Raw genomic sequence first — 12530 nt, 5'->3', positions numbered from 1 at the left:
TATATACAGCTTTCTAACATCAAGATAACGAAAGTTATTATTTCTGATTTGGAAATTATTATTATTTTAGATACTTGTTCATATACTTTGCATCTTCTTCCCATTCCTGGATTTTAAAGGTTTTTCTTCCATGTTGCCCTTAAAACTTCTCAGATCTGTCTGCCTTTCATACCTTGCCACCTGTGTTCACCTTTCTAATGCTCCTTGCTAAGAACATTCCCTGCTGCTTGCCTCAGCATTGATCTGAATTCTCCCATGTCTTTTGCTTTTTTCTAATACCTGTTAATCTCTCCTCAGCCTGTACAATCTCCTCTGCTATGTTCTTCCTTCTGGCATTTCATTTTACTTCCCCCTCCCCTACTTTCGAGCCCACAGACTGGTTTTCCTATCTCTTTTTCCCTCCTATATACAGTGCTGGCATCTATATACTTCTGACACTGGGGAACAATTCATGATCTTTTGGCCTGGCTATATAGTCAGGAGTGCCAGGAATGGAAATCTCAGGGCCAAGCAGGCCTTGACGTGCCCTTGCAGAGCAACCTCTCACAAAATGAAGGCAATCCCATGGTGAAGGGTGGCTGTTACTGCAAATGTAAAACATTTCTTCATGATAAAGCATCTTCCCCACCTCTCGGTCTTCTTTTCCTCTGTCTGCTACACAAGCCTGTTTACTTCAGAGTTGTCTTAGAAATGACCACATTTTCCCTAACTCCAAGGGAATCGAGCAAGACCTGGGTGGGACAGACTGATGAGCAGTAGAGACTTCTGATTTGAGGTTCAGCTGGAGTTTCTCCCATAAGGGCAGGATCTAAGTTCAGGGTGAGTTGGTGAAATCAGAAGCACAAGTTGAAGACAACTGAGAAAGTCCTCCTAAGAATAGCTAAGAGCCTCTTGAGGAGGTGTAGTGTCCAGAGATAGCCTGCGCAGTGTGAACCTGGCAGGGACTGGCCAGTGACAGTGCTGATTCAGAGCAGCTGTCCCAGGTAAAAGCCTGTACCTCCCTCACCAACCTGTGATGGGTCACCACACCAATACTAGACAAAGACAGGATGCTCTTTCTTCATGAAGAAAAGCAGGAGGAATGTAGGGAACTGTATTCAAGGCAAAAGTTCTCCTTTAAAAGCCTTCTTGCTCAGATTGTAGTGACTTCAATAGTTCGGGAATGCCAAATGTCATTTAATGCTTGCTTTCTCTGTGTACATGTGCACACACACACTCAACCTATCTTCCAAGATTTTACTAACATCCTTTATTCAGGTTGAGATAAGGTATTAAAAAACCAAAACAAATACCATAAGAAGCAAAAAAGCCCACAAAGCCTCAAAACAGGAAGCCTGGATTTTAGCATACATCTCTTGCAGAGCCAGTAGCTGTCACACCACCCCACTACATAACAAGGCAAGGGAGCAAGTAGGAGCTAGTAGTAGCTACCAGAGTTGATACAGGATATGCTTATACCAGTCAAATGTACCATCACAGTCCTTATGAAACCAATGGAAACTTGTGGTTTCATCAGGAGTTGGTTCAGAGCTGCTGAAATCCACACCAATAATAGAACAACAAGGGAAAAGACTCATCAGAGCCTGAGCAACAAGCACTGCTGTAAAGGTGTGTGTGGGGTGTCCAGGATCTATCAACAGCTGTTGGTACCAGCACAGTCATGGCACAATGCAACCAAATGCAATGCAGATAGTTTTGCATCAGACCCAGTGTGTTTTTTGTGAGTTTCAAAGGCTGAGGCATAGGTCCTTCTGTAGGAAATTGTTTCAGAATATCCTACCAGAAGAATCAGAGACTAGGAAATTGGGAACTCACATTTTACTGAGAGAAGTTGAGGAATTAGCCTTGGAAAGTAAACAGTTAACATCTGCCTTTGCTGCATCTTTAATTTGGTTAAACATAACTCAAATCTTTCATTTGCCTACATAACAAATTCAGCTTGGGATAACACTGAAGGTGGATCTGGCTTTCTTCATGAATGAAGGGCTGGATCCTGAATGGTGCTGTTATTTTGGTATACAGTACAACACAGATACAATGATTCAAGTTTCAACAACTTCTTTGCTGTTTACCACCCTGCATTTTTGCATCTGACTTTTTTCCATGTTTCAGTCACTTGTACTCAGATCAGGCCAACTCACTTAACTGTCAGGTGAAAACAAGCTCAATGTTAAGCACAGACAGTCTGGAACACTTAAGACAGCTGTAGTTGACGCTTTGACAGCCTTCCTTTTGGGCTTTTTGCCAACTTCTCAGACAGCTTCATGAACCAAAAAATTTGTTGCTTGGTTAGTGTTGCCCTGTCCTTCAATACTTAGAGCAGATCTTGCTCCAGCCTGAAAGCAGAGGGATCAGTTGCAGGATTTGAGAACAAACAGAGTCTACAACAAAAGGTCATGGGTGGTCTGTCATTCTCCTTGCCTTGGCATCCTGGGAATAACAGGGGGAAGAGACAGCCCAGCTGCAACAGTCTGGACACATTTTGGGGGAATCTTCCTCTTAATATTCAGACAGAGCAGTAGTAGCAGATGGCACTAGACCAGAGAGAAACACTTGTGATCTAAAGGGTTTGTTCAGAGCAGTTCAGTGTCATTTATTTGAGCAAGCTGACTAGGAAGAGTTTGGTATCAGCTGGGTATTCTCACACCATAATTTTTTATTCAGCTGTATCTAGCTTGCTCAATACCCCCTAAAGAAAGAATGGCATATATATTGTGGCATGCTCCAGAACTGGTCTTAGTCTCTGGTATGTTTTCAATGGTGGCTCAGACTTGGCTTTATTTCCACAATCTCCTTTCTCCCAGCCTGCCCTCTGGTAAGAGCATAAATAACTGTTATCATGCAGAAACAGGTTTCTAAACCTCTCATGATAACAAATGGGATTTCACATAATCACATTTTCTCTGCTAAAAATAACAGAATACCCTCTACTTATTTAGACTGTTCTGCTCATTATAATAGAAGTGGACATTGGAGTGAGACACCTTGCTCCCAGTACAAAAGCAAGATTGACCAAGCAAGACAAAGTTTGACTCCACAAAGCAAGTATGGTTTGCAATTGTCTGCAGAAGATCATGCAATAATATCCCATGCTTCTTTTATGCTTTGTATTCTGTGAAGTATTTCCAAGCTGTAGTTCAAAAATTTAATTCAACTGTATATCTTCTTCTTAATTATACTTTTTCACTCTAGAGAGGAAAAGTATGAATTGTGAGGCTATTAATCTTCTGTGTTTCAGGAAGTTTAGGGAATTCAACTTTTAAAAAGTGCCACCAGAAAGTAAACTTAAACTTCACAATAATTACCCCAATGAAAAAATGAGACTCCTAAATGAATCTTAGTCTCATTGTAACAAAGCTCATTTTCCTTCCCTTCATATACATGTACTGCTGCTGGGAGAGAGTGTTGTGCTTCAACTTGTTCCAAGACATAACTCTGTTCATCTCTCTGGCAGAAGAGAGGAAGAGCTGTACCTACACTCCAGAGCAATATGGCCTGCAGGGAAGCTTTCTGAGCAACACTTCCAGGTGGCACAGAAACAAAAGAGAGGTGTCTTCCACCAGTTTTCTCTCAGAATTCCCTCTCTCATGTGCCTAACATCCTGCCCAGCCTGCATCTTTCCAGTACATGAGGAGCACCAGTGCCACAGTGAGCTGAGGGCAGATCAGCCAGCGGGGCTTTGGTCAGAAACTACACAAATACTCTTTAAAAAAATCAAACAAGGAAGAATTCCCATAAAGGAGGGAAAGAAAAAAAAAATTGGGAATAAATAAATATTTAAATTGAGAAGGCCCTCCACAGAATTACAAGGCAGATTGTTCAATGACATCATACCTGAACTGAAACTTTGTACAAAAGAACGCCTTCTCCTGATGGCATTAAGACAGAGCTGTTTAGCACCTGTGTGTGCAGACTTATAGCACACTGACAATCTTGTTCTCTGCATTTCAAGGTTAAGGTACTAATTTCCTTGAAGTCATCAGCAGAGACAACGCAAAACATTTGTCTCATAATGTATTCACTATACAATGCAGTTCAAATATCTTCACGCCCTACTTAAAGCCAGCAAGATTCCTTTCCTATCTTCACAAGGGATCTCTCACCCTAATACAATACTTTTCTGCTTGAGTAAATTCCCCGAGTTAAGTGTATACAGTAATTTTTATTGGGTATAAAGCCATAAAACTGCTCAGCAGAACAGAAAGGGAAGTTCCTGGAATAGATAGATGCTCCATCAATTGTCTGAATTACTGAAACTGTGGAAGAAAAAGAGATGCATGAGAGTTGGATACTAAGGCTTTTGCCTTTAAGAGAATAGATCCCTTTTCCTAGGATTTATAAAGAGTCAGTTAATGAAGTGACAGGACTTTTAGCTCTTTTTATGGGATTAGGAACAAGTTCCTCCCTGAGGATTTGTCATCTCTCTCTTTTTTCCAAAAATTTCACTGAAATACTTGCAACTTCAGGTGGCAAAAGCCAATTACCATGCTTAACCCAAGCTATAGATACTAATTATTATTTTTCTAATAAAGGCACTCTGCTTTCTGGGGAAATCCAGCGAAGTTTGATCATAGGCTAATAGAAGCAGTCAGTCTTCAGGGTCAGTTGCAAAGAAGATTCTCTGTGTTCGGAGGAATAAGCATAGGGAAAATTGGGACATTTGAGAAGTAAGAAGGAGAACACATCAGAGAAGGAGAAATAACAGGTCAAAGAGAATAGAAAGAAATATTTTATCCCATGGAAGAGAATGAAAGTGAGCAAAGAGAATGTGCTAATGGTAATTTGCCCCATCCCCACATACAACAGCTCCCCAGGGTACCCTAGGGACCACAAGTTGGATTGATGTGATTGTGGCACAGGCACCTCTGCAAAGGGCAATTCATCCCATCTGCCCTTTTATCTCCCCAGGCAAGAGAGCACAGCCAGCCTGCTCATACCAAACACATTCAGGTTATTGATGTGCCATGCTCTGTCTTTGCTGCTTCCACACCAAATGCTAGAGAACTGTACTTTAATCTGCTTAGAAATAGAAATATTAAGCTGCAGAACATCATTGGTGGTGCAGTTAGATTAGGGGAAAACCAATACTCTTACGCTGGTGGGACACATTTCCTCAGGGATTGAGGAAATAAGCCACATTGTTTTAGCTAGGCCATGTTGCACAGTTTAACCCAACTGCCTGATGTGACAGAATCACAGACTGGTGGAGATGAGAAGGAGCCTCTGGGAGTCATCTGACCTGACACCCTGATGAAGCAGGCCTCCTGGAGCTGGTCTAGTTGTTCTACCTTCATGTTAATAAAAACTACCCACAGTGCTTTTTTATTTACAGTAAACACATAGTAAATATGTTCACCACTGGTTCACTTTGCTTTCTTCTTAAAGTTAAACCCATATGGGTATAACCCTGGGAAACACATTGCTGTCCCTAGGAAGTGTTCTTCCACAGCATCCTTCCCCACTCTTAGTGTTTGAGAAAATCCTTCCCTTCACTTACTTTAGGAGGCATCCCCATAGCCAGAAAGAGAGAAAGGCCATATAAGACAGCATGAGTGCCCATCTCTTGCTGTTTTGAGCTGGATTTTATGTGATTTTATGTACATTTGCTTCAGCACATAATAGAGAGGATCTCTCTGTCCAGAACGAACTGTCAGAGTAATTCACATCTTGCCCAGATGTTTCTGTTTTCTGAACTAACAGGAACCACATGTACTCCTGGCTCTCCCTGAAGATCTGGGCCAGCACAAACAGAGGAGGGGGTAATTCCCCACTTGACTTCAGGAACTAGGAGCCTGCAGGAGCAGGGTTGGTCCAGGATGCTTCCCAAGTGAGGGCTCTAACAAAGAACCACTCCCAAACTAATGGGAAGAGGGCACACAGGTGTGACCATCTGGTGAAAATGCCCCCTGCCTTCAAAAGATTTTAATCCTTTTAAACTTCTAAATAGCATTTCAGTGTCTTTGATACTGGTAGTATCAATTAAGCACTACAGGCAGCAAACTTACCTATGGCAGTAGGTGAAGCAGCGATGCCATTTAAGACATGGATAATAAAAAGTAGTGAACTGTTTACTCACTGAGTCTTAGTGTAGAAGTCCACCTTTATTATAATGGTCATCATGTAATCAAAGAATCTAAGCTTCCCCCTTAGTTTTTAAAAAACAAGTACCTTGTAAAATATTCATATCTGTTCTCATGTTTCCAAACATCAATGCAACTATGGTCAATGCATAATATGTCTTCAATCAAACTTTTTGGCCAGGCTTTAAGAGAGGAAAACCTACAGAGCAACACATTTGCAAACACCTAAGTCCCTAATCTGGCCATTACCTTTTACTTTTTTTTTTTTAATTTTTAAATTTTTTATTTACTGTATACTGAAAATTAGATTTTAGAGATAGGAAACAAATGACAATTTATGGCAATGCAAATCTGAGCAGGGGAATGCAGGCCACTGAATGCACTTTAAAAATAACTAGAAATTAGAACTCTACCTTTTCCTTTCCAGTATTTGGTTTGTGGCTTGGAATTTTTTCCTTTGCTTTCTCATTCTTGCATAGATACTGGTCAAAATCCCTTGCAGAATGCATGCTTACCCAGGCTCCAAAAACATTCTATTCAGTTATCAAAAACAGGTATCAAAAATCTACTTTAAACTTTTAGTCTTTCTTTTATCCAGCACAAAAACATGTGTTTACAGATGTTCACCAAACCCAGCATGACTAAACCATGCCACAGAAGTAGTCTCCAAATTTATGAGGAGGTACATCATGTTTTCAGCTTAAATGTATGTGGTTTATTGCCTTTTAGTTCTGACTGCTAAATAGCAGCACTATTTGAAAAGACAGGCTTCAGTGACATATGACTCTTGGGTAAATGAATTTCAGTAGCAGCACAGCTTACACAGTGAGTCTGGAAAGCAGCCCAGCGTTTTTCTAGAATATTTCTTTTCCTTTGTCTAGATTTGGCCAGACTAAATATATTTTTAATATTGCTTCTTTCAAGGTACTGGCCTTAACCTGTGCTCAGCAACAGGCTTGACTCCTGCAGAGGTTCTATGAATTAGTCCACTGAAACTTTAACTTCTAAGTCAGCTTGAGTCTCTTCTTCACAAAGGCACTCAGACATGAGTAAAAAACAAATTAGAAAGAATCAACACATCTTTATGCTGGCTTAAAAGAAAAAAAAAATCAAACCACTCTAACTGTAGTCCTGCACTTGCAGCTTTCAGCTATTGACAACCCCAGGATCTTTTATACACACTACCAGAGAACTTCTCTACCAGTAGCCTGCAAGGCATGATAAAGCCACATATTTTGTCCAGGAAGTCACTAAAACATGGGGTTAAAGTTCATAATTAAATAAAACTCCACTCAAAGTCCAGTGATCTTAATGAAAATCAGTAAATTTCAAAGACTGTCAGGTTACTTTCCTCTCCCACATAAGCAAAATAGTTTACAGGAGACAAAAAGAGCTTGATTTCTGCCTCCAAGCCCCCAAGAATTATTATTATTTTTAATGAAACACATTGAGGGTCCACATTGCTGTCAGCTGTCTGCAACTTGGTTTATTTTTAGCTGGTAATATAGTTAATAAAAACCAGGTACAAACCTCATCCTGCTTTAGAAGCACATCTTGGAAATTGGACAGCTCTGCTAAAGTCATTATAAAACAAGATTTTAAGATACATCTAAAAAGCCATAAACCAAACTGTTCTTAATATGTCATAAAAGAACTGTTTATCTATGTGCATGCATTGAAACATCTGATGTTGCACTTTTCCATTTATAGGGAAAGGCAACCCTGTCAGAGAGACCACACACTATGTTACATTTAGTACCTGTTAGGAAAATTTCAGCATGATTTTAATTATTTTCCAGCTTGGTAAATCCCCTTCTGCCTCCTTGCTGGAAGGGTTTACATCAATTAAAACGGAGTATGCTGTAAACTGTTCAAATGCCTAGAAAACCTCAATTTGCATCCTAGTTAGCAAATTATTCTCCTTCTAATTGTCCAGCTACAGCCTTGACCATGACAACATAAAATGCAGTTTCACAGGTAGCATAGTACCTAGAATACCATCCAGATGTCCCTGTATTGCTCTCAATAACTGTGATGAATTGTTTGTGCTATCTACAGAGCTATCCTGCAGTGACAGAAAAACCAAGAGACAGCAGATGGGCCACTTGGCTGCAGTGACACCAAACTCAGCTCCTACAGCATTTATATCTATAGGGTAACCTTCTAGAAAAGCTGGGACTGTGAACCTGGTATCCTACACTTATGTCTGTGAATCTGTTGAGAAGTTTGCATATGCAAACCAAACACATCCATTTACCTTAGGACATCACCTTCAGGAGAATCTGAGATCCTGCCCACCTGAACCCCAGGGAAGAGCTCAAACAAGGAAAGACAGGTACAGAGACTATACAAGAGGGAGCAACACCTTTGCTGGAAATGATATGGGCACATGGGCCAGGAAGAAAGGCCTAACACTCCATCTTTGGCTCCACGTCTGGTGCACCTGGATATACAATGATGTACCATACCTGAGACAATCAAGGACCAAGGCTTAGCAGAAACATCTCCCTCATATTGGGCATTAGAGACTATGGGCTCTTTTTTTCTGAGTACAAATACACAGCCAGGTGCAAAGCAATAACCCTGCAGTCATGCTGGGGCTTTCAGCTTCAAGAAGCCCAGGATTAGAGGTTTCCACACACTGTTATGCTTGAAGAGAGTTATGACCAGCAGAAGAAATTCTGTTAAAAGCAAAGCTGGGGTTGGAGTTCACTGATCTGCACGTCATATCTTGGTTTGCAAGGCACATGGAACAGCAAAAGGCAATTACAGGAATATATAAGAAACAGAGGCTCTTGGTCCCCTTCAAAACAGACCTCAGCATCTCCTAGCAAAGGGCAATCTTCACCTGCAGCCAGAGATCTCCCTGCTCTTCAGTCTGGCCAGCAAGATGAAACCTGAGAGCTTAATCCATGGAAAATTAAAGAACCAGTATGTGTTTCAGTTATTAATAAGAACATTCCAAGGAGTAGCAGAATTTGTCCATATAAGCTGGCTAGGAGAAAAACCTTAACCATTCTTGCATGTCCTAGTTCACAGCTGGGAGGTGCATCTTTTCTGACAGAACTTGTTCTGGTAGCACAAGCTTTGTTATTATTTCTCAATAAAAAAAAAAAAATAGGAATAATGAGATCAACCATACTCTTTTATACATTTTTCCCTTTGAAGAAACAAAAGGCCAGATTTCTGTTTTGTTTCATGTATCACTCCTGTTTGGAAAAAGACACACATATCCTATTAAGCAGCCTGATGCTGCAGTAGGACTGAACATTGTTCTCCCAGTGTGAACAGATCACATGGAGATTTTGATACTACAGAGCTGGGTCATCTGAAGTTTCCTTGGTTCTGGATGTTGTGAGTAAGCCAAAGCTTTCTGGGAGTAGAGGAGGGGTGTTTGTTATGGAGGAAATTCAACTGGTCCTTACAGTAACAGAAGATGGATTTCATTAGCAGGACAAAACTTCTGGTTATGTCTAACCACAATAAGTACCAGATGCTTCCAATATATTTCTGCTTCACCTCAGGGTGGAGTTCTCAAACTTTCAAGACAATATGCCATGGAAGTCCTTTAGACACCTAACTCCCACATAAAAGGAGGACAACAGCCTGCCCATAATCCTTCTGTGAAAGCTTTTATGTAAGGAGATACAAGTACTGCAGTTGAGTTTCATACTGCTGCAGGAGGAAAACAAAATTTTTTTCATTGCCCTTACAATAATTAATCATTGAATAAAGAGTTATCCCAGATAAATGTTATATTGCCAAACATCTTCCACACAGATGCACATTAAAATTGTTTCTCCCTTGCATTTCAGGAATTAGTAAATAATGCCGGGGCCAATTCCCAAACACAAGGTGATTTTAGTAGACCACCTTGTTTGGGACCAACCCAGAGTCACCAACAGTTAAATATAATCCGTTACATTTTACACCACTGGTAACGTCTGACAAGATGCAAGTGTAAAACAAACCCAGGGTAGCACTGAAGGCAAGGGCAGTCATGGGATTTAGGGCACAGAAGTCTCTTCATTCCCAAAGGGCAGATACATCAGTTTCTTCAATAAGGGGGTTCTTTGGAAGTTTTAGAGCATGGTCTGAGAACACATAACAGGATGCAGACACACATGCTGTGTCAGGCATTTGAGGGGAAACAACACCATCCTGCTACACTGTGACATGCCTTAATTCTTTCTGTTCCTTGTATGGCCTGGGATCCCAAGTAGGCTCATTAATTTCAGTCCACAATGAAACAGCTAATTGTAACACCAGCACATCAATGCAGCCAAGCCCCTCACCAAACCTCTCTCTGGGGCTTCCTGTAAACACAAACTCATGTGTGCGTTTCAAACTCTAGCCCTCATAGTAATCCCAGCCCTTCCCTGGGGAAAGGGATGGCTGTTAAAGAGGAGATCCTAGGGAAGTGCTTTGCTAATCACACATTCAGCTCCAGGAAAGTGTTCATATCCCCGGGCAATCTTCTCAACAAAATTGCATCTGAATGCCAAAAATTAAGGAAATGAAAAATGAGTAAGGAGCAAATTAAAATCCCATAGCATTTAATTGTGGAATCAACAAAACACTGTGTTCCTGGAACAAGCACTGTGCCCCAGGCACCTCAGCAACTGCAGCCCGGCAGTGAGAGAGGCTGAGCCTCCTGAGTGTCCCGCTGTCCCAGCTGAACAACAGCTGAGAACACACGAGACTCAAAGCAAAAATCCTGGTACATATCAGGCTTTCTCCTTCCTTTCCTTCTTAATGTTTGCAGTACAGTCTTGAATGCGACTAACAAGAACAGCTGAAACAATGGATGTGGCTTCTGCAAAGCAGCACATTGTCAGAGAGGGAATCACAGGGCTGGTGACTCAGTGGCTGCCCAGCATCACTGTTTCCCCCACGTGTCCTTGCAGGGCCATCTGCTTATTAGGATACAACTGCAGGCTGCCATATGATCTCTGTTCAATGGAAGCATAGTCATGGTGCATTTATATGTTTCTTTAAAAATTTAATTGATGGACATGCCTCCTTGCAAATCAATTTCAAGGAAACATTAAAGCTACTTTCACAAGGGGGAAAAAAGCATTAATTAATAAGTAAAATATAACTCAAAGTTAGCACATTCATTCTGGTATTAATATGATTTTTAAAAATTTGTTGCTATATTTCTTACCTAATTTCTTACTATGATAACATTGTGCTGAAAACTGTTTTCTTTCCTACACCAGAAAATCTGTTGGCTCCTCCCATCCCTTAAGTTTATAACAGTTTAGAAACTGCAGGTTTTTTGATGTGAAAAATCTAACAGCAAGTTCCCTCTGTGCTGAAAGACCATGAGTCTCTCTAAGGCTGCCTCAACGCCTGCAATATCAAGAACTACTCAACCTGCCTGAATATGAGATATATCCTTCTGAAAACTGTCAATAACAACTGGAAAACCTATTATGTCATTGGAAAAAAATGCAGACTTGAGCAGTTGGGTTGCTTTGTACCCAAATTTCCACATCACCTGTATTTTATTTTAATTATATTGAGCAACTGCCTGCAAGCTCTCACATCTATGGTGCAAAAAATATTTTTGTAGCTTTTATAAGATTCTGGAAAAAGAGATTCTCCACTAAGTTGCAAAAGCTGATCCTAGAGATGAGAAGGGACCTTATCCGATAAAACAGGTAAGTAATTAAACAGGTAATTAAAAGTGTGACTGAGTAACTCAGTAAACACAGCATTACCCCCCCTCAGTTGTACACACTGCATGCACTAAGCATTATATTGGAGGCTATACATAGTAATGAAGATACCAGTGCAGAAATAAAATGCTGAACTAATATTCCAAATTCCTCTGACTGCCAAGTGTCAGGAAAATCAGAATAAAAATCAAAGCCAGCTCCAGAGAGGAGGAGTCACAGAAAATCAATATCATGAAACAGAATTTTTCAAAACCCATGGAAACTGAAGTCCCAGAGATGTTCACAGCTCTGCTGCAGACTTAATTTTTATGGACACTTTCCCTTCTGGCCACAGGGCCCCAACTGTATCAGGCCAAACCTACTGACAGGCCTGTGGTTCCTGCTGAAAGTTCTGCCCATACACTTGGCAGAAAAAGCACTTGACAGCCCCTGCAAAGCTGCCTCTAAAGCTCACTGGTTTAAGGTTACATTTTGACTTCTCCTTACTTGGAATATGACTGAAAATACCACTTGTCTTGGCAAGAAAACTGGAAGAGATTCAGAGTAATAGGGGTGAGCAGACCAGTTATTAGCATCTCAGCAGGGATGCACTTCAGTCTCCAGATACTTAAGAGCTAAGACAGCTTCAGCCTTGCCTGAAATTTCTCTTCCCTCCCCACTCCCATAGGATTTACTTCACTTTTTGGTGAACAAGTACTGAGTCCAGGAAACCAAACAAAGTCAAACATACCACAGACGGGTACTAAACAATCCTCCTTGAGCATTT

The sequence above is a fragment of the Oenanthe melanoleuca genome, chromosome 3 (genome assembly GCF_029582105.1).
Source record: "Oenanthe melanoleuca isolate GR-GAL-2019-014 chromosome 3, OMel1.0, whole genome shotgun sequence".
In the NCBI taxonomy this organism is placed as follows: domain Eukaryota; kingdom Metazoa; phylum Chordata; class Aves; order Passeriformes; family Muscicapidae; genus Oenanthe; species Oenanthe melanoleuca.
Note: the sequence above shows the minus strand (reverse complement) of the source record.